The 21,128-nt window shown below is 44.7% G+C and overlaps 1 protein-coding gene across 3 annotated transcripts in view; it reads left to right on the top strand.

Moving 5' to 3' along the window:
• Nucleotides 1-1,951: 1,951 nt before the first annotated feature.
• The window catches only part of CDK17 (cyclin dependent kinase 17), a 153,745-nt gene continuing 134,568 nt past the window's right edge, over nucleotides 1,952-21,128 (top strand). The window contains exons 1-2 of one of the 3 annotated variants that reach the window (XM_090042872.1): nucleotides 1,952-2,261; nucleotides 4,544-4,646. The gene's annotated coding sequence lies outside the window, so the exon portion shown is untranslated. The remainder of the gene's footprint in view (nucleotides 2,262-4,543; nucleotides 4,647-21,128) is intronic. The other 2 variants (XM_090042871.1, XM_090042869.1) reach the window with 2 other exon arrangements.

Genomic DNA, 21,128 nt, shown 5'->3' on the forward strand with positions numbered 1-21,128 from the left:
AGGGGAAAGGAAAACTTTAGGTAGTAAGATGAGAAGTATGTTCTTGCAAGCAACCGCCCTGTACTCCCATTCTCCAATCTGTAGAAAGGGCAGAGCGCTCACAGGTAGGGCAGAGCAGTGGTTCTCAACTTTTTTTATACCAGGACCCATTTGTAAACATCAATGGACAGTCCCAACTCAGTGTCCTTCATTCCTGACCCACTGTCCCCTGGCCCAGGCCCCCAGTGGGTGGGGCAGAGGGTGAGTGTGTGAGCCATTGGGGACCCCAAGTAGCCCTAAGCAGTGCCTTGCAGGCTGGAACTCTGCCAGCTGCAAGGGAAAAAAAAGGTTTCCCACATTTTTGTCCTTTAAAGGAAAATCCATTTTTAAAGTTTGTTTACGACCCTTTCATATATTCTTGTGACCCACTTTTGGGTCATGACCCATGGGTTAAGAAACGCTGGGTAAGAGCACCATACAGCCATTGGAGGGAAGTATTCCCAGTGCCTCACATATTACTAGACTGGGTAAAGCCAGCTGGATTAGCGAATTCTTACTCCTTCAATGCACACCCTCCCCCAACAGACACAGACACAGGCCTCTCCAGGAGTTACTGAGGAGCTGGGGGCCTGTGTGTGCTGCTGCATGGCAGCCAGAGCCTGCAGTCAGGGAGAGCCACCCATGCCAAGTTTGGTGACAGAGCCAGGGTGGCCAGCAACCCCAGGCAGCAGACTGCATGTGGCCTTTTGGCTAAGGGCAAGAAAGATGTGGCATCTGAACCCCAAGGCCTCTGGGCCTGGGTCTCGCACCTTGGACTCCTGCTTGGATTTGAGGAAATATCCAAAGCCCTGGACCAGGGGTAGGCAACCCCTGGCATGGGTGCCAGAGCACACAAAGGTATTTTGCTTGGCATGCGCACCCTGGGGCAGGTGGCAGGGAAGAGGCCGAGCCTGTGCTGCCACAACAAGGATTGGGCCCTTGCCGCCACCCCCACATCTTACAAGTGGATATTGCGGATGACGTTTTGGCACCCTGCTCAAAAACGTTGCCGACACCTGCTCCAGATGGATGGGTCTGGGAGGGAGGATAGTTGCCTGGTGGTCATGTGCCCCCCAAGCAACCAGTGACTGGGGGGGTTCGCCCCGTGGCCAGTCTTGATGACTGGGTGTGGGGGTCCTCCCAGCAGCCAATCGTGCTGACTGGGAAGTGGCTGCGCTGCTCCCAGAAGTGGTCCCAGCACTTCATCCAGGCGCTTGCACTCCCTGGCCGGCACTGGCAGGGGGGCCACTGGCACTCCCGCCGCCCCCCTGCCCGTTGCCTAGCGGGGACCATGGCCTGTCTGGGGGTGCACCAGCACTCTCAGGGGGTGCTCTCCCTACGTGTCAGTCCTGCAGATGGTACAGTCACTTGGGTGGCCATCATAGAGGGCATTCTGGTTTTCTGCTACTCTGTCCTCTATTGATATGAAACCAGACACACAACTTTATATCCTCTATTTATAAAACAAGAGGACATAAAGGCATCAGGTTTCGGATCAGTAGAGGACAGAGAACAACCCGACTGCTCCCTATGATGGCCACCATAACAGCCACGCAGGCTTGAGGACCGTGTTCTACTCAGTCGGATTTGGGAACTTGTCCATTGGGCTGGAACTGCCTGGGCCTTGAGGAAGAGGAAAAGAGAAAAAAAGCGTGCTCCAGTGCTTGAAAACAGAAGAAAGTGCGCCAGGGGAGGGGGCGAGCCTGTCTAGTCAGAGGACAAGGCGTGGGCCGGGGAAAGCCTCCCCCGTGCCCCAGGCGGAGGTCCGCCACTCGCGGGCTTCCGAGGGGCAGGGAGCGCGGGCCGGGGCGTGGCGGCAGCGCCGGGAGAGGTGGAGGAAGCCCGGCGCCCGGGGCACTGCCTGTCCCGCCCCAGGCCCGCCCCCGCCCAGGCGGCGCTGTTCGCTCCCGGCCGCGCCGCGCTCCGCGGCCGCTAGGGGTCGCCCTGGCGCCGGCCTCCCCCGCAGCCCCTCCCGGGCTCCGGCTGCCGGCGGGGCAGTCTCAGTGCGAAGCTCGACGCTGGCAGCAGGCGGCCGCCCGACCGCAGCCCCTCGCTCCTCGCCCGTTGTCCCTCGCTCGGCCCCTGCGGCTCGGCTCGGCGCGGCCCGGCCCGGCCCGGCCCATCCCATCCCATCCCATCCCGCGGCAGCGGCCCGGGGAGCAGCCATGTTGGGGCGGCGGATGAAGTGAGGGTCCCCGCAGCTCGAAACGGGGGAGGAGCCGGCCCCGGCCCCGGCGCTGCTGGTGAGTCGCGGCCGCGCGTTGGCCCGGGCCCGGGCCGGCCGCGTTTCCGGGCTGTGCCGGGCCCGGCCCGGCCCGGCCCCCCCTTCCCTCCCCCACGCGCGTTTCCGCGGCCCCTTTCTGCCCCCGCGCGCTCCGCCCGCGCGCCGCTTCCCTTGGCAGCTCCTCGCGCCCACGCGTGACATCCGTCGTGTCGCAGCCGCATTTCCGAGGGTTTTTCCTTCCCTGCGCTGGGGGGTGGGGGGCTGGCGGGGGATGAACGTGTCTTGACCCCGAACTGCTGTGATCTCCCCCCCATGTTACGGCTGCGGTTGGTGGGGGAGAGGGGAGGCGAGGGAGCCCCCGAGGGGTCACTTGGGTGAGGGGCAGCTGGGCCCGGCCTCCTGCAGGGGGTCTGCTCCCCCCGGCACTGCTGCAGATATGAATTGACCCCTTTGCCCCCTCTCTGTGCCACATTTTTGGTAGCTGGAGAGAACTTAATCCTTCTCCACACTTAGTGCTGCCCCTGGTATCTGGCTTTGGACACCTAACAGCTTTCCCAGGAGGAAGGGCAGGCTGCACAACTTTCCCTTCAGAAACTCCCTGGTTTTACTCCTAGTTAGTTGCCCCTTCCCTCCTTGCAGACTTCTCAACCAAACAAGCAAACAGAAGCCCCTGCCAGCCCCTTTTCAGGTATGGGTTTGGGTCTGGATGTTGGCAGGGGATAAAGGCTCGCTTGGTTTTTTAAATTGCACGCGTTGCACTGGAGAACTGCTTGCCCTGAAATGGGAGGTTAAGCGCTTGGAGGCTTTTGAGCAGATTAAAAATATTGAGGGGAACTAGGGCTGTCTGCTACGTTCAGATTTGTTTTTTATGTAACTGGTGCTGCAGGTGAAGCAGATGGCCTGAAGTTGGGTTTGAGATTTTTAGAGGCGTTTGGTTATAAATAATCCCACTTGGGTTTGAGATTTTAGAGAAGTTGCGTCATAGAAATCCCATATTTTGCTTTTTGGGATGTGCATCTCTGACTTGAGATGCACGCAGTAGCTATGCCTTTTAGATCTTGAAAAGGTCAATACAGTCTTTAGTGGTGTTTTTTCCTTGACTTGAAGTTACACATGCAATGCAGAGAAGCTTGTAAAAGGTCACTTGGATGTGAAAGATGAAAATCTAAGTTTTATTAATGCATAACTGTTTTAAGTAACTTTTTCCCACAGTAAGAATCATGGGTTACAGCATTCTTAATAAGGAGAATGCGATTAATCTTTGGGTATCTGTCCCGTGCAGGTGAGCGCACAGCCCTGAACAAAACCCTACTGAAAGTAATGGGGCCTAGCCAGGTGTAGGGTGTTTGCCTGGCATAGTTTGCAGAAGCAGAGTTTAGACAAAATTATGACTAGAAAGTATTTCATCTGTGACTTCTCTCTGGCTTAAAGGTGTAGGGTTTTCATTGCCTGTGTAATGCACAAAGCAGTGAATATAATGTATCTGCTGATAGTAATAAGGAAATACCTTCAAAATAGTCTGAAATAGTTCATATATAGTTCACTTCCAGTGATAACTGGAGAACCCAGCTGTCCTTTTTTTGTTACCTGCTCTTGCTTTCATTTCCCCCTAAATCTTGACTCTCTAAAAATATGATTGTTTACAATAGAAATGTTAGAAGTTAGAGGTTTTTGTGTCTGCAGTGTTTAAAGTTGATGCATTTACAGTGAAATCATGCAGTTTTCTCTTAAATGGATCGACATTAAAAATACTTACTTTTTGAAAATTAATACATGTTTGTAAAAGAAAACTGAGGCTTTTAGTCCAGTGTTCTAACTTAATCTCATCTATTTCAACTATTCTAATAAAACTAGGCTCAGTTTAGTGTATTTAAACAAGCCAATACGGAAAGCATACCTTTTTGAGATGGAAAATAAATGATGCATTCAGGAAAAACTCTGAACTGGAGGACTATTCAATGAATTCACTATATTAAGTTCTGTTATTCAAATACTTATTGTTTTTAGTCTTTGTTGATAATGTTGAAAACCATGGATATGTCATATACCCAGCTTCTGCTTGAGAACAGCAAAAGAATAAACCTTTTTTTAAAAGCATACAGCTAACACATCTAAGATTTAAAATCCACATGGGTTTTATCCAGAACAGGGCTCTCTAGGGAAATGCTGTTTGTATCTTAGTTTGTGGAGTTACTGAATAAATACTAAGTATTATTTGTGTGGTACATCATAAAAATATTTGTATTCATTTGTTTTATTACCATAGTTAACCATAGTTCTCTTTTCTTCTCTCTACACCAGAGCCTCTTTACATTTATTAATTGAAGATGTTTACATTAGAATTGAATCTCGAGTGCTTCATTGTATGCGTTTTGCACTTGCACCTTTCCACATCAAACTTCTGGTATGTAATTAGTGACATAATCTCACACCACTTGATTCAGTGGCACTTTGGTCCTTCTGTAAACCAGCTCCTCTCCCTAGGACTTTAAATGTATTATAAATATTTGCTGTCTTTATAAACATGGTGTAAAATACATTTGGCCAAGGATTTGGGTGTATTTTTTCCTTCTACTTAGTGTGTCATATTTCTTTACTTTTTAAAGTCACTGGTGCTCTGAGTTGCTACTGCAGTACAAATAAATAAGTTGAGGTGGAAGGTTTACAGTTCTTTCAGAATTGACTGCTGTTTAAACATTCTTGCACAATAGTGTTTTTAAATCTGGGCTAGAGTCTGTTTTACCTTTTACACATGTGATTTGACAATAATTTCTTTAATTATACTTTTTTTTGATTAAACCAAGGTGAGACAAACTAATGAAAATGCATTCTAGTCCCACAGCTTTAAGAGGTTTGGTAACAATCCTGTCCTTAGTGATGAGCAAGCAGCTGTTCCTTTCCAAAGTGTATGTACCATCATTATTGTAGCAGTCTGAGTGGTAGTGACTCAAGAGGTGATGCAGACTGCTTGCTTTTTTTCCCCTGGACTCGTGGAACATGTATGATATGTTTTCAGTTATCACCTATCTGAAGAGTAAGCGTTGATGCCACTTTAACCCTTCTGTGTGTGTGTGTGTGTGTGTGTGTGTGTGTGTCTTTTTTTGTTAAAAGAAACTATAACTAGTCCTCTGAATTTAAATCAGTATATATGCCGTCTGGAACAGATAAGTGATTTCAAATAGACTTCAAAGTTATATGGGAAGAGTTCTAAACAGGAAGCTAAACATGAATTAATTGGGTCATGAAATGTAACTATTGGTGTTGACTTTTATAGTGGAAAAACCAAGGCCACAATTGGATCCAGCCTGCCAGTTCAGTATGTAAGAATGCAAAAATGAATTTTAATGTCTGTATTTTGAGCTTTATTGGAGGTGTAGTTTAGGAAAGTCTCCTCAAAATAGCCTTGGAAACTGATTCAGTGTTTTAATTGTTCAGAATATAATTTCCTTTGTAAATTCAAGAAATCCAAGTAGCGCTGAACAAATTGATAAGTATTAGTCATCTAATAGAGGTGGTTGTATAATTAAAGAAGGAACAGAGCTGTGTTTCAATGCACGTAGCGCGGGAAGATAGGGACAGTCTGAAAACAGGACATTTCCTCAAAAACATGTTTCCTAATAATAGTTTTCTGCACAATTAGGGGTTTGAATTCTAATATAGTTTTTAAAAATACTAGAGAATATACTGTTCCATATTGAACCAAGTTACCATATACCTTTCTTGGCCTTTAAAAATGACAGAGGAGTTTGGAATAATTGATTTCAGCAAAAGTTAAACCAGCTTTGAGTGGGTAGTGTGTAGAAGCAACACCTGGGCCTGAGGCAGGGGAAGAAGAAGAGAAATGATTGGCTGCCATAGAGTCAAAAGTGAAAATACCAGTTATGAACACAAGCACTATTAGTCATACTATAATGGCATTATGCAAGGCAATATCTAAACGTTAGAAAAAATTCTTAACAAATCTCTTGGGGACTGATCATACTAGAGAACTATGACCCATTTATGATAGTCTTTCAGTTCCTTGTTGCTGCTGTTCATGGTAAATGCTGTATTTTAACTGTGTTGTTGGGGACTAGGATAACTAGAATTCATTCTATTTCTTGAATATTACCTTGTTCTACACCAAAAAAAAAGATTGTTTTTAAAATGAAACAAATCTTGTTTGTTTTTCTGTATTTCCTTACCAAAAAAATGTGAACAAGGCCAACTTGTTATCAGAAAAAAGGATTGCAAAATAAAAAGGCTGTCGCTTTGCCCTCTTAAGGTTTATCCTTTTTTTCTTTTTTCCTTTCCTGTAAATAGTCTTTAATAGATGTTGCAGTTTGGAGAGTTTTCTTTCATATAATTGGGAGGAACTGATTAAAATACTTCTGGTCTCTCTTGCTTTCAGACTTTGGCAGAGAAATATGGTAGGCCCCAATCCTAAGTGTATATAATATGGACATGCTGAAAACATGGATGATTGTTACACCAGTAGAGGGCATCTTTTATTGGGCAGGTGTGATGCAAATTAAACCCCACACCATCACAAGTGGCATTCTGATCCTCTTACTCTGCATGCTCTGCTTTGTGCTCCCCACACTATCTACCACTGTGCTGCCTGCCCCCTCCCTAATCCATGTGCTGCACAGAGGTTGCCCATGCCACTTGTGGCACACCTTCTGCAGATGGCTACCCTTGCCAAAAGATCATGATCTTCTGGCGACATAGTGCTTAGAAATTTTGCAATGATTTAATTATGGTGATAAGGTTACCTCACAAAAATATCTGTCAACTAGAGAGTCTTGTGTTAGAAAGCAATTCTTCAAAACGTGTTGTTACTCTCTTCTGAATTCCTTTGTCTGTTTCTGGTACTGTCACTTCCATCTGATATGTGTTTTATGTATGTATATATGTATTTTAGCTGAAAGTAACAAAGTACTTTAATCTTAAAAAAACAAACTAGCAAGTGATAAAATTTCCAATAGTGGCTGCTAGTAGTTGCCTGCTGTGTATTGTCAGATTGCATGAGAGAAGAGAATGGTTTGGCTCTTTTAGGCACTTCTTTACAATGTGTGGAAAAACAAGCTATATTAATGTGGAGATCCCTAACCCAAGTTACTTGCTGGCAGTTTCACATGGCAAGTAAAAGAATTCCAAAGATACTTTCCTACAACAGAAATTTCCAATTCAGTGTTGCATACAATATGGGGGATATCTAGATTAGACCTCATAATAACTGATAAAGAGGAATTGATCACAGAATTGAAAAATCAGCAGTTAGTTAGACACTTGATAGCATTTGTTGTGTGTGAATGGAATGAAATCTAAACATGTATTAAGTACACTTTGTGCTTTTAAAACACATTCCCTTACAGTGAAGGCAGTTATTCATATCTCTCTTCTTTAATTCTCTTTATAACTGGGAATGTTTTACCAGATGTTCAAAAAGCTGCAGTCTCATAAATGAAAAGGCTACACAGGTTAAAATTAGCCTGGAGTAAAGGGGAAATGAATATGTGGTGAATTAGAAACTAATGGTTGTAGAAAAGAAAAATAAAGACCAGGAGAACACTATGGTCAGCACAGTTAAGAACAGGAGGAGAGATTACATATGTTGGAACAAAAGGAATCCAAACAACAATAGTGGTCATTTACTAGATGGAAATGACAGAATGGTCATTGCGTTGCAGAAAGGCAGAAGTGTTAATTCAGGGAGTCTTTATGTATGAAAAGCTGGATGTTGGATTCATCTTATATGATGATGAAATGCTTCCATTTCCAGAAGTTATTGAGGAGGAATTTACCAGCAGCTACTAGTTAGACAGTTTTAAATCTGCATATCTGGATAATTTGTATTGAAGAGTTCCCAAAAAGGGGTCTCAGAAGCTCTTTAGAACGTGAATGTTGATTCTCCTTCCCCTGCTGCCCTGCCCCCCCACTGTCTTGGGGTGGATGGGTCGGGGGGAAGCTTAGGAGAATGAAAGAAAGCTATTTTTTCTGCCACTCTTTCCATAAAATGAAAGTGAAGTGATGTCAGGCTGAAAGACTTCACAAGACTCTAATTCCAGACATAATAACAGGATGGCTGATATTGGATTTTATCAATTAAAGCTTAAGGGGGAAAATATGATATAGTAAGCATGGATTTATGTAAATCTAATCTGGTCAGACTTCTTTTTTTTTCATTTAGTTCGCAAGTTTGGAAGATAAAGGTAAATTTATTAATATAATAGACTCCTGTAAAGCATATTTCTTGGTGCTATATTATGATGTGTAAAAAAACTGGAATGATTCAGACTCAAGATGGTACACATTAAATAGATTGATTACTATTATACTGATTGTATCTCACTATACTGTATATATCTGAATCCAAGACTACTCTGAATTTAATATACTGATTGTATCTCACTATACTGTATATATCTGAATCCAAGACTACTCTGAATTTAAGATGACTCAATAATTGGATTCTGTACATGGAAAATTTATAAATTTGTTGTAATTTTCTATACATACAGTCAAACTATATGACCCCCTCCTGTCCCTGCAGTAGGGTAGTCAAGTGGTCTGACCCCTGCATCGGGTTCCCATACTGTTCCCTCTTCCCCTCACCATCTGCCTTGTAACTGCTGCTTACCTTGTGGGTCCAGATCTGGAGCACAGAGCACATGGTTGTCCCAGTCCCAGCCCCAGCCCAGTCATGAAGCAGTTGCAGCAGCTCTGGCTCCAGCCCTGGCTGCTGCTGCTTGTCTTGACTGGGCCTGGAGCAACTCTGGGCCAGTTAGAGGGTAAGTGGTAATAGCGGGGCAGAGGCAGCAGGAGCAGTGGCTGCAGGGCTGGAGTCAGGGCTACAGCAGCTACCTGCTCCCCTGACTTGCACTTGAATCCCAGATGAGGGGCTTTTTTCTATATGTTTTATGGGGTGGGGGAGAGGAACCTTTGTCTTGGATTCCAATAAACATGGTAAATGTAAATGGGGAATCATCACTGGGGAAGATATTTATGGTTGGAGCCTACTAGGGTGGCATTTGACCCTATGCTATTTAATACCTTCATTAATCTTGTGGAAAAAATGCACAAGTCAGGTTTCCAGACTACATCAAAATTGAGAAAGTAGTAAATAATTAAGAAAGTAGATAATTGCTGCAGAGCAGTCTGGATTACTTGATAAATTGGTTCCAAGTAAATAAGACATGCATGAATTTACATTTGGCTGTATTGAAGAATATAGGCCCCATAGAAAAGATGTTGAACTCCTGAAGAGAAGGCCCTCAAAAAATAAACAAACAAAAAAACCTATGATGGTCTCATAAGTTCCTGGTGTAGCGCTAGTCAAAAAGTCTAACACAGGGTTTGTCAACCTTTTGGCACTATAGGCATTTGCTTATGTGCCATCCCCTGCCCTAGGCCACAGCCCCATACCTTCAGTGATCAGCAGATGTTGCAAGGGGAATAGAAAAATGCAGGCTCTAGGACACTGCGGATGCTTCCTCTGCTGCTATGGCTGAAGCATACTGCTGATTATCTGAGCTGCAATGGGCTAGATCCACTCTCTTCACAGGTCTGATCCAGTCTATGGCCCATAGGTTGCTGAGCCCAGGTCAAATATACTTGCTTTGGATGGATAAGTAGGGGAATCCCAATTGGCAGTACAGAGGTTATGTTATCTCCAAGGATCTGGAAAAACTAGTGAAAACATGGATTTTCCCCTGAAAAGTAGAAAAATATGGCTTCTCCCCTTCAAAGCTGAAAAACACAGGTTTCCCCTTTTGCAAACAGCTCTCTGCAGGCTAGTAGAGCCCCAGCCTCCAAGAGCTACTTGCAGAAGGGTGGAAAACCCTAGGTCTTGTCTGGAGGGGTGGGACCGAGACCTGAGAATCTGAGGTGGCCAGGCCTGGCTCAGACTCACTTTTCTTCCTATAGCATTTGGGGTAAGTAGGGTTTTTGGGAGCTGGGGGCCCACTCTGGAAGGGCTGGGAGGTGCCCTGTGGGTCCGGTGAGGGTGTTGCTGCCAGGGGAGCTGGGGTTTGCAAGGAGAGCTGGCAGGTGGGCAGGGCAGGGGTGTGTGGGTGGCAATCGCCCTGTCCTGCGCCGAGGTCAGGCCCAGTGCAGGTTGTCTTATCCCGCTGTGGCTCATTTCAGGTCAGCTCCAACTCAGGCTGGGGTTGGGGACGTTGCCCAGCTGGGGAACCAGTGGCAGCAGCTCAATATGGAAGGAAGGAAGGGAGCATGTGCTGTGCATCTGCCTGCCAGGTCAGGCACCCTTAGAGCAGGGGGTGCTATCCATCTGGGGCTGGGGCACTGGGGGTGAGCATTGACCCTTTTCTGTGCCAGTGGCCACTGCTCGCTGCACCACGTCCTGCCAGCCTGTGTCTGAGGTGGCTGCTGACAGCTCTGCTGGGACTAGCACTGCAGGCAGTGGCTGGGGGCTCGCTGTGTGGTAGGGTATGGGGAGGGGAGGAGAGGAGCAGCAGGGTTAGCCTGCCTGGCCTGGAACCTTATCAGCCTTGCTCACCCTGGGGGGTTCCTGGTCCCAGGAGCCACTCGGGGGTTGTGATGGACCAGGGGTGGGGAGGGGTGGAGGTGGTAGCAGGGTGTGATGGGCTGGGGCATGGCAGTGTAGGGGAGAGAGGGGAGGTGTGTATGTGTGTAAGAGACAGAGAGATGGGGAGTGGGGGGGGAGCGATCTGGGTAGAAGTGGCCTCCAGAGCCAGACGTGGAGCCCCCTGGCTTGCTAAAGCAGCCTGTGCAGTGGGAGGCTGGCCTGGAAGGGAAGGGGCTTGCCCAACCACAGGCAGACCCAGCCCAGTCCCTGAGCCCTACTCCAGGGTTTCCCTGGAAGGGCATGGGGACTGCGGGCAGGGGGGAGCAGATCAGGATGGGCTGGAACTGCTCAGAGCCACAAAGCAGCAGATAGGACAGCTGCAGCTGGATCTGTGGCCTGGTGCAGGAGGGAGGAGCTGCTGCTGGGAAGGAGTGAGTAGGGGTAGTCAGGGCTGGGGGGCTATGGGTTGGGAGTGAGGAGCAGGGGCAGGGCACTGGCATATAAATGCTGCTTAGCATCACAAAGCAGCTGTGGGAACAGCTGCAGCTGAACCTATGTCCTGGTGAGCAAAGGGGACAGGGAGAGCTCTGATTTTTCTATGATTAAAAAACCCCCCACCAAAATCAAACACCAAAATTTATCAGTATTTAGAAGATATTTTATTGTAGTGATTGACATAGTGGTAGGTTTCCAGATTACTTTAAAATTGCAAATATATTAATAAAACATTATGTTAATCTGTATGTATATGTGTGCGTGTGTGTATGCATGCATGCAGGTTTTGGGGGTTTTAATCAGAGAATTTTGGGTTTTTATTGGAGAATTTGGGGGTTTTAAACAGAGAAAACCAGGATCCCTTCTTATTGCTTTTTCTGACATTGATGTGCTTTCCACTTAAATGCTGTGTTTCTTTGGTGTCTAAATTTAGGAACTTTGAAAAACTGGAGGGGATTCAGAAAAGTGCTAAGGAGAATGATTTAAAGAATGGGAAAACTTTTTGTATAGTGAAAGAGGAGCCAAAGGGATGACCTCATCATTCTATAAGCACCTGCGGAGACCCCAGAAATGTGATAAAGGGCTTTTCAACCTAGTGTACAAAAAAGTGACCAGGTCTAAAGGCTGGAAGTTATATCTCAACATATTTGTGCTGGAAATGAACAGTTTGTTTATTGCTTTATTTTGCTTTTTAAGGATAATTAAGCATATGTACAACTTTCTGAGAGTAATGATGGATATTCTTTCACTGGAATTAATTTCAAATTTGGATGCCTTTCTAAAAGTTATATGGTAGTTCAGTTTTTCAAATGGGATTTAATTCAGAGCAGGTTTGTGATCTGTATTATGTGAGGTCACAGTAGATCAGCGCTCCCTCTATCCTTGGCATGCATACCAGCCCAGCCTCTGGCTTCTTTACTGTTCATTTAGTCCAGGAAGAGCATACACCAACTGCAGAGGCTTCCTCAGCCTGACAAAGGGTTTTTAAATCTGAAAGCTTGTTAAACATTTTTTTCCAACTATTTCAGTTGGTCTAATAAAAGATATTAGATTCACCCAAAGAACCTTGTCTGCCTTTGTCCTTAGACAAACACGGCTACAACCTGCACCCCTCTATCCTTATAAATTATAAAAAATAATAAAATACTTGTACTCAGGTCAGACTTGAACAAGAGAGTAAATCAGAGCAGTGGTAAAGTCACTTACAGTCCTACCTCTGGGAACATACTTTCAACAGCCCGCCTCCCAAATGGCTTTTTACAGAATACCTAAAATATTATGCTATTCTGGATGAGAGGATAGAGAAACTTTGTGATTCTTAGAAAAAAAATGCAGGAGTGAGGCATGACAGGTAATATGATTATTGTGAGAAATACTTCAAAGGGTGGGTCTAATGAAGCTGAGTGTTGTCTTACCTTCCTTGATGATTAATAGCATCTAAAAACAAAAGCCCAGTAGCTGGAACTGATAGGAGTATAACAAATTCGGAAGTAATTTCTTGAATTTGAATAGGATACAATAAGTGAACAGTTGAAGCTGCTGGTATAGACATGTTTTAAAATACTATGATGAATAACATGAGCAGTGTAATATTTGTTACATTCAAATAAATAATTCGCTGTAGAGCATGCTTCAGGAAATAGCTTCAGTTTTCAGTTTCTATAAACCAGAAGTTTAGATCTTAATATTTTCCAAGTGCTTTTCAAAAATGATCTGCTTTCCGACATGAGGTACAATAAGCTTCAGGTAGAAGTAAAATTTGAGGGATAAATTCTAAACTTTTGATAGTTTTTTGTGGGATTTCCTTACATTTGTCCACAGGACTGCATGTTTTAAAGGCAAATATTTTAAAGCTTATGCTATTTACCTTGAGGATTAAACAAGATAAACAGCTTATACTGTTCCTGTTCCCACAAGTCAGTATTTTTAAACCTGCTGCTTGTAATGCAGTTTGCCCTTTTTCAGGAGTGGGCTAACTTAAATGTAATCTTATCATTTGGTTATAGAAAAATGGTAATGGCCTGGAAAATCTTCCAAAACCAAACTACTTAGTTACTGAGTATTAAACTTTTTTTTTTTTTTAATTTTCAGCATGGAAGAGGAAGCATGAACATTAATAATTGAGCCCTATAAATTAATGTCTTTAACATTTGTGTAGCTTAAAATTTTTTTGGAATAATACCAAGTAAATTATGAGAAATAAAAATATGGCATTGATATTCTTATTACAGTTTGCCTTACAGTTCAGAAAGTTCTCATTGTAAGTGAAGGTGGGCCATTGTGTAGAAAGGCATGCAGAGGTCCTTAACTTAGAAGAAAAAGTAAGGAGCCTGATTCTGTATGAAGGTACTTTCCTGGGTAAGAGGGGATCCTGGGTTGCCCGTATAGTTTCATAGTTTCTGTGGTCGGAAGGGACCTGAGCAGATCATCAAGTCTGACCCCCTGCCATGGAAGGAAAGAGTACTGTGGTCAAATGTCCCCAGCGAGGTGATTGTCTAGCTTTGTCTTAAAGACCCCCAGGGTAGGAGCCAGCACCACTTCGCTTGGAAGTTGGTTCCAGATCCTAGCTGGCCTGACAGTGAAGTAGCACCTCCTGATGTCTAATCTGAATTTACCCTCTGCCAGCTTGTGACTGTTATTTCTAGTCACTCCTGGTGGTGCTCAGAGAAACAGTGACTCCCCCAATGCCTGCTGGTCCCCTCTGACTAGTTCGTAACAGGCCACTAGATCCCCCCCCAGCCTTCTCTTGTGGAGGCTGAACAAGTTCAGATCCTGTAGCCTCTCCTCATAGGGCCTGCCCTGCTGCCCCCTGATCATACAAGTGGCCCTCCTCTGGACCCTCTCCATGTTGTCCACATCCCTCTTGAAGTGTGGCACCCAGAACTGGACACAGTACTCTAGCTGCAGCCTGACAAGTGCTGCATAGAGGGAAAGTATCACCTCCTTGGACATGCTTGAGATGCATCTGTGGATGCACGACCAGGTACGGTTGGCCTTCCTGACTGCATCCCCACACTGCCGGCCCATGTTCATTTTGGCATCAATGATGGCTCCAAGATTCTTTTCTGCCTCTGCACTGACGAGAAGGGAGTTCCCCAGCCTGTAGGTATGGTGCTGGTTCTTCCTCCCCAGGTGCATCACCTTGCACTTGTCAGTGTTGAAACCCATCCTATTCTCATCCACCCACCCCTGTAACCTGTCTAGGTCTGATTGTAGCCTATTCCTTCCTTCTAAAGTGCCCACATCCCCCCACATCTTAGTGTTGTCAGGAAATTCGAACAGGTTGCTATTTACCCCCTCTTCCAAGTCACTGATGAAGATGTTGAATAGTGCAGGACCGAGCCCTGGGGGACCACACTGCCCACATCCGCCCAGGTCAAAAATGGCCCGTCCACCACCACTCTCTGGGTGCAGCCCTCCAGCTAGTTGGTGACCCATTTGACTGTGTAGGTGTCGATACCACAGTCCCCCAGTTTCTTAATGAGAACGGGGTGAGAGACAGTGTCGAAGGTCTTCCTAATGTCCAGAAAGACTATGTCCTCTGCTACCCCTGCATCTAAGGATTTGGTGACCTGGTCGTAGAAGGCCACCAGGTTGGTCTGACAGGACTTGCCTCTAATGAACCGGTGTTGGTTTCCCCTAAGTATAATCTCCCCTGCTGGCCTCTCATGGACATGTGCCAGAATAATTCTCTCAAAAAGCTTACCCAGGATTGAGGTAAGACTAACTGGCCTATAGTTCCCCAGGTCCTCCTTCCTCCCTTTCTTGAAGGTGGGAACAACGTTGGCCCTCTTCCAGTCCTCTGGCACCACACCAGAGCACCATTAGTGCTCATAAAGCCGTGCCAGGGGTCCCGCAATGACCTCAGTTAATTCCCTCAGCACTCTGGGGTGGAGATCGTCTGGACCAGCTGATTTAAATATATCCAGTCCCTCCAGAAGTTCCCTGACTAGATCCTCCCTGACCCTTGGCCTTCTTGTTTAGCTGCTGATAGCATTATCCCATGACTATTTAATGTAGAGTCGTTCTACTACCAGGGAGTTGCTGCATTTGGGTGACAGTGTCAGGTGTTCCCTCTTGTATTCTTTTTTGACTAGTGGGCAAGCTGCAGCAAGGGATAGAGACTGCCTGCGGTCTAGCTTCTAGGTCTGTCACTTGGGCACTCTTTTGACAGGTGTGAGATATAGATTTGTATTTTCTCAAGCTGTAGAGGGAATTTTAACCAATGTCTCCTATCCCGTGGTGGTCAACTTTGTCATGCTTGCCACAGATTAGCCCTGCACTCTCTTGCATGCCACTCTGAACCCTTTCTTCTGCCTGATGTACTGCTCTGCTTCCTGCCCTGTCCAATCTTCTGCTTTGCTTCCTGTTTCCTGCCCTATGCTCCTTGTCTGATCTGTTACTTTGCTTTCTGCTCCCAGCCCTATTTGCAGCTGTGCTCCCTGTCCCTTCCCCAGTCCGTCGCATACCACACTTGTGGCATGCGTGCTTCAAGTTGGCCACCCCGGATTTAGATTGTTATGCAAAAAGTGACCACCAGCCCCACCTCTTGGTGAGTCAGTTACCTGTATATGAAGAAATGATTTGGCTGGCCATGTACAGTAGTGGATTTCAGACTGTGACTCCCAATTTTACATAAGGACTTAACTCAGGGATGCAAGGGAGCTCCTAAGTCTGAGAGGGGCAGGATTTTATACCCATCCCTATCTGCAGCATCTCCTATTGATAGGGACCTACCTGCGTCACAGTACACTGTGCAGCAGCTCCTTTAATCTTGCTCTTTTTGCCACGTGTGCCCTCCTTCCCCTCCCCTCCCCTTCCCCCGTGCTGATTGGCAGAGGGGCACCAGTGGTCCCACCGCTTGTTGCTAATTGGCCAGGAGGCAAAACTTGTAGTTTTAAATATACCATGATTTTTGTGACCCACTGCTGTGATTTGGCGAGGGGCCCTGGCAACCCTGCTGTTTTGTTACTGATCTGCCTGGGGGCAGAAACTGCAGCATATTTAAAAGTGCGTTTGACTTTCGGGATTCCATTCTTGGATTCAAGTGTGTAATGTTTAGATATGGGAATTCTCAGCATCTCCTCACGTAAATCTTTTTTTTTTAAATTTTGTTTGTGTTTATAGGATTGGATCCTCAATTATCAAATATTAGGACATGTTGACTGGTTGCTTCTTTCTTATTTACTCCCAGCTTATTGATGCTAAAAGGAGTAAGCATTACAATAAATAATTTTGAAGTGAAATGCTAACTATTTGAACAGTTTTTCTCTACCACTTTCTAATCTATAGGAGGTTATGTTTTATATCTACCCACTAGCTTAAAAAATTAAGGTTGCAGTATTTGACATAAGTGACCAGTTTTTAGAGCACTGGTTCTCAATGCTTGTTAGACTCAAGGCTCCCCTCATTACAGTCAAGGCACACTTCAGAAAATGCCAACTTCTTAGCTTCCAGTTTTTGATTATGGACACATTTGTAGAGCAATTCTTCTGTTACAAAGAATTCTGAAAGGCCACAACAGATCAGAACGTTTTTAACACTATGGATTCCTGTTTGAAATCTTTGAATGCAGCCTCTCATGAATCATGTAGGTAGGTGCCGGTATACCTCACAGTGCTAATATTGCACAGAAATTTGTGGCACACTTAAAAAGATTTCATCATCCCCAGGGTGGTGCAGCACCTCGGTTGAGAATCACCGTTTTAGAAAATACAGCTCCTAAGTCTTAATTTAAATTCTCTCTACTTAGAAACTTGAGAAAATATGGGGTTTGGGGTTTTTTGGGAAAACTTAAGCATATGTTTAACTTTATGCTGTCAATGACTTCTGAAGGATATACATAAAGCTAAGCATGTGAACTAGTCTTTGTACGGCCATAATATAGACTTTGGTAACTTTGGAATTATTTTAGTTTTCACAGTAGAGCCTTGTTGGCAGTCTAATTGAAAGTATACTTTACCCCTTTTACTATTAAAGAATGGTTGGTTGAGAGGGGATTTCATATTGATTCCAGCCAATAATTTTTTTCATTTCAGATACAACAGTGATTACTTTTTTGGTTTAATGTTCAGGATCAAAAGTTGACCAATCACGGCTAAGGTTCATAGATTCATAGATGTTAGGGTTGAAAGGGACATTAGCAGATCATCAAGTCCGACTCCCTGCCCTGGATAGGAAAGAACGCTGGGGTTAGATGACCCCAGCCAGGTGCCTGTCTAGCCTCCTCTTAAACACCCCCAAGGTAGGGGAGAACACCACCTCCCTTGGAAGCCTATTTGAGATTTTTGCAATCCTTACTGTGAAGTTCTTCCTGATGTCTAACCTAAATCTGCTCTCTGTCAGTTTGTGGCCATTGTTCCTAGTTACTACAAGGAGTGCCCTGGTAAACATAGCATCTCCTATTTCTTGCCTCCTGCTCCCCTGATGAATTTGTAGGCAGCCACAAGATCACCTCTCAGCCTTCTCTTGCGGAGGCTGAGAGATCCAGGGCCCTCAATCTTTCCTTGTAGGGCTTTTACCAAACAAGTAACCCTCCTCTGAATCCTCTCAAGGTTGTCTGCATCTCTCTTGAACTGTGGTGCCCAAAACTGGATGTAGTACTCCAACTGCAGCCTGACCAATGCTGCATAAAAGGGAAGTATCTCCTTGGACCTGTTTGTCATGCACCTGCTAATTCATGATAGAGTGCAGTTAGCTTTCCAGATCACTTTGTCACATTGATGACTCATGATCATCTGGAAGTCAACAGTGACTTCAAGATCCCTTTCTGCTGCTGTGCTGCTGAGGAGGTCCTCCCCCACCCTGTAAGTGTGCTGGTGATTTCTTCTTCCTAGCTGCAGCACCTTGTACTTGTCCTTATTGAACTGCATCCTATTCTGTTCTACCCACTTTTCCAACCTGTCTAGATTTGCCTGGATTTATTATTTAGAAGATATTTAGAAGTAGCTATTTGTATTTATTTATTTTAGTATATCTTAATTTTTATTTACCCACCTTCATAATCCTTGAAAGTACTTGCTTTTTTCATAGGGTAATTGTGAATCTTCTGGAATTTTCTCAACTTTTTGGCAGCTATAGTTGAGGTAAAATCACCCATCACTTCTGAATATCTCTTTTTTGGGATTTAGAAACTCAGCTCCACTTCTGAGAAGTTATTATATTGGATCAAAGGTGTACAAATAAAGATAACTCTGCTAAATAACAGTTTTGGAAGTGTATGTTTGTTACAGGAGTTCATAGAAGTTCTTCCTAATAAAGATTACGCAATATATATTTGGTTTTTATACTTTAACTACACTGGAAAGTTGCGCTAAAGTATATCAGTATAGTGAAAGTTACCCAGCTCTCTGTGTCTAGAAGTAGTTATGCCAGTATAAAGATGATTTACACCAGAAAAGCTATTCCTGCACAGGAAAGGGAGTACATTGCATTTAGTTTCATAGTTTCTAGGGTCGGAAGGGACCTGAGTAGATCATCTAGTCCAACCCCCCCCCACCATGGCAGGAAAGAGTACTAGGGTCAAATGACCCCAGCAACATGTTCATCTAACCTCCTCTTAAAAACGCCCAGGGTAGGAGCCTGCACCACTTCTCTTGGAAGTTGGTTCCAGATCCTAGCCGCCCTGACCGTGAAGTAGCACTTCCTGATATCTAGCCTAAATCTACCCTCTGCCATCTTGGGACCTGGTCACTCCTGGCAGTGCTCGAGGGAACAGGGACTCCCCCAATGCCTGCTGATCTCCCCTGACTAGTTTGTAACAGGCCACAAGATCCCCCCCTCAGCCTTCTCTTGTGGAGGCTGAACAGGTTCAGGTCCCGTAGCCTCTTCTTGTAGGGCCTGCCCTGCTGCCCCCTGATCATGCGAGTGGCCCTCCTCTGCACCCTCTCCATGCTGTCCACATCCCTCTTGAAGTGCAGCGCCCAGAACTGGATGCAGTACTTCAGCTGCAGCCTGACCAGTGCTGCATAGTTGGCTGTATGCCTCTCTCCATTGTAAGGCTTACTAGTATAAAAGCTATTGGCATAAGTGCTGTGTTAAAAAAAAAAAATAGATTAACCGAATAGTTATAAGGGTAACATTTTCTAAGTATATGACCAGAGCTAACTGAAACCTGTGCAAACCTTACTGTCATCAAAGTTTACACAGGTATAATTGACCCAACCTCAAGTAACTTTGGAAAAAAATTAGTAACATTTTTCTTGATTATACACAATAAAGAATAGAATCAAAAGTATTCTTTCTTAAGTTGGTTTTATTGGCCTGTTAGGAGTACAGTAGTAGAAACCAATTTTTGTCGTTTTAAAAATAGCAAATATGTGTGTTTGCATACAGGAAGCAAAACTGTAGACTAAGAAACCCACTAGTCAACTTGGGAGGTGCGGTGCTGTTCAAAGTACTACATTTTAACAGTAGATACTAATTGCATAATATACTTATATTTTATTTTCACAATTTAAAGGGATATTGGACCAGAATTTTCTAATGTATACTGGAAGGGGTTTTGTTTTTTTTTCCTTCTGCCATACCTGCCACCTTAGTTTGTTTTTCCTTTGTTTACAAGTAACTTGTTTTGCTTTTTTCCTTACAGCAAAGAGCTGCTGTGTAATTTTAATTTTTGTTTTGATAAAAATTCAGGTAAGTCCATTTTATGCTGAAAAGGGAGTAAGACATCATCAACGTGGTATCTTGTTTAGCCTGTGCTTGCTCAAGTCCTATTTCTTGAGGTTAGGCATTGTGTTGTTTTAGCTGGACTTCATTATCATGGTTCATGACTTTGTAGATGGAGATGGTTCCTTAGTTATAGCAGGCCAGTGTACCAGAGGTTTTTTTTATGGGGGAAAGCAAAATGTCTGTTGGGGTAAATTTAGTAGATAAGCAAGAATGTTTCTAATTTCTTACACTGATATATATATTTTTTTGGGGGGGGCGGCAAAATTGTGTTAATTTTTTTTATTTTTAAACTCATATTATGAATTGTTTACAGAAACAAGCACCTTGGAATCCTTCAATGAAATTAAAACAATTTAAAAAGTCTTATTTTAAATATAATAATAATAATATAAGGCTGCAACTGAACGCCAACTAGCTTCAAGCATCAAGGACAACAAAAAGTCCTTTTTCAGGTATGTGGGGAGCCGGAGGAAAAGCAAGGACAACATTGGACCCCTGCTAAACCAGATGGGGCAACTGACAACTGATGCCCAGGAAAAAGCCAACCTATTAAATAGGTATTTTGTGTCAGTCTTTCATCAGTCCCATGGGACGCCCATGCCTGCTATGGGACAGGGAGATCCGGGTGATGGGGATCCCCTACCCTCCATAAATGCTGACCTCGTGAAGGAACACCTTGAGAAGCTGGATACCTTCAAGTCAGCCGGCCCTGACAATCTGCACCCCAGGGTACTCAAGGAGCTGGCGAGTGTCATAGCCCAGCCCCTGGCACGGATCTTTGAGAACTCCTGGCACTCTGGTGTAGTGCCCGAAGAGTGGAAGAAGGCCAATGTGGTGCCAATCTTCAAGAAAGGGAGGAGAGTGGATCCGGCTAACTACAGGCCCATTAGCCTGACTTCTATCCTGGGGAAGATTTTAGCAAAGTTTATTAAGGAGGCCATCCTTGATAGACTGGCCCAGGCTAACATCCTAAGGGATAGCCAGCACGGGTTTGTTGGGGGTAGGTCTTGTTTGACCAATCTCATTTCCTTCTATGACCAGGTGACCTATCACCTGGACAAGGGAGAAGAGATTGATGTCATATATCTTGACTTCAAAAAAGCTTTTGATCTGGTATCCCATGATCACCTCTTGGCCAAACTGGCCAGTTGTGGCCTTGGCTCCACCACGATCCGCTGGCTGGGAAAC

This window comes from Crocodylus siamensis, chromosome 4, assembly GCF_052110815.1.
Source record: "Crocodylus siamensis isolate JL-2025a chromosome 4, ASM5211081v1, whole genome shotgun sequence".
Classification (NCBI taxonomy): Eukaryota; Metazoa; Chordata; order Crocodylia; family Crocodylidae; genus Crocodylus; species Crocodylus siamensis.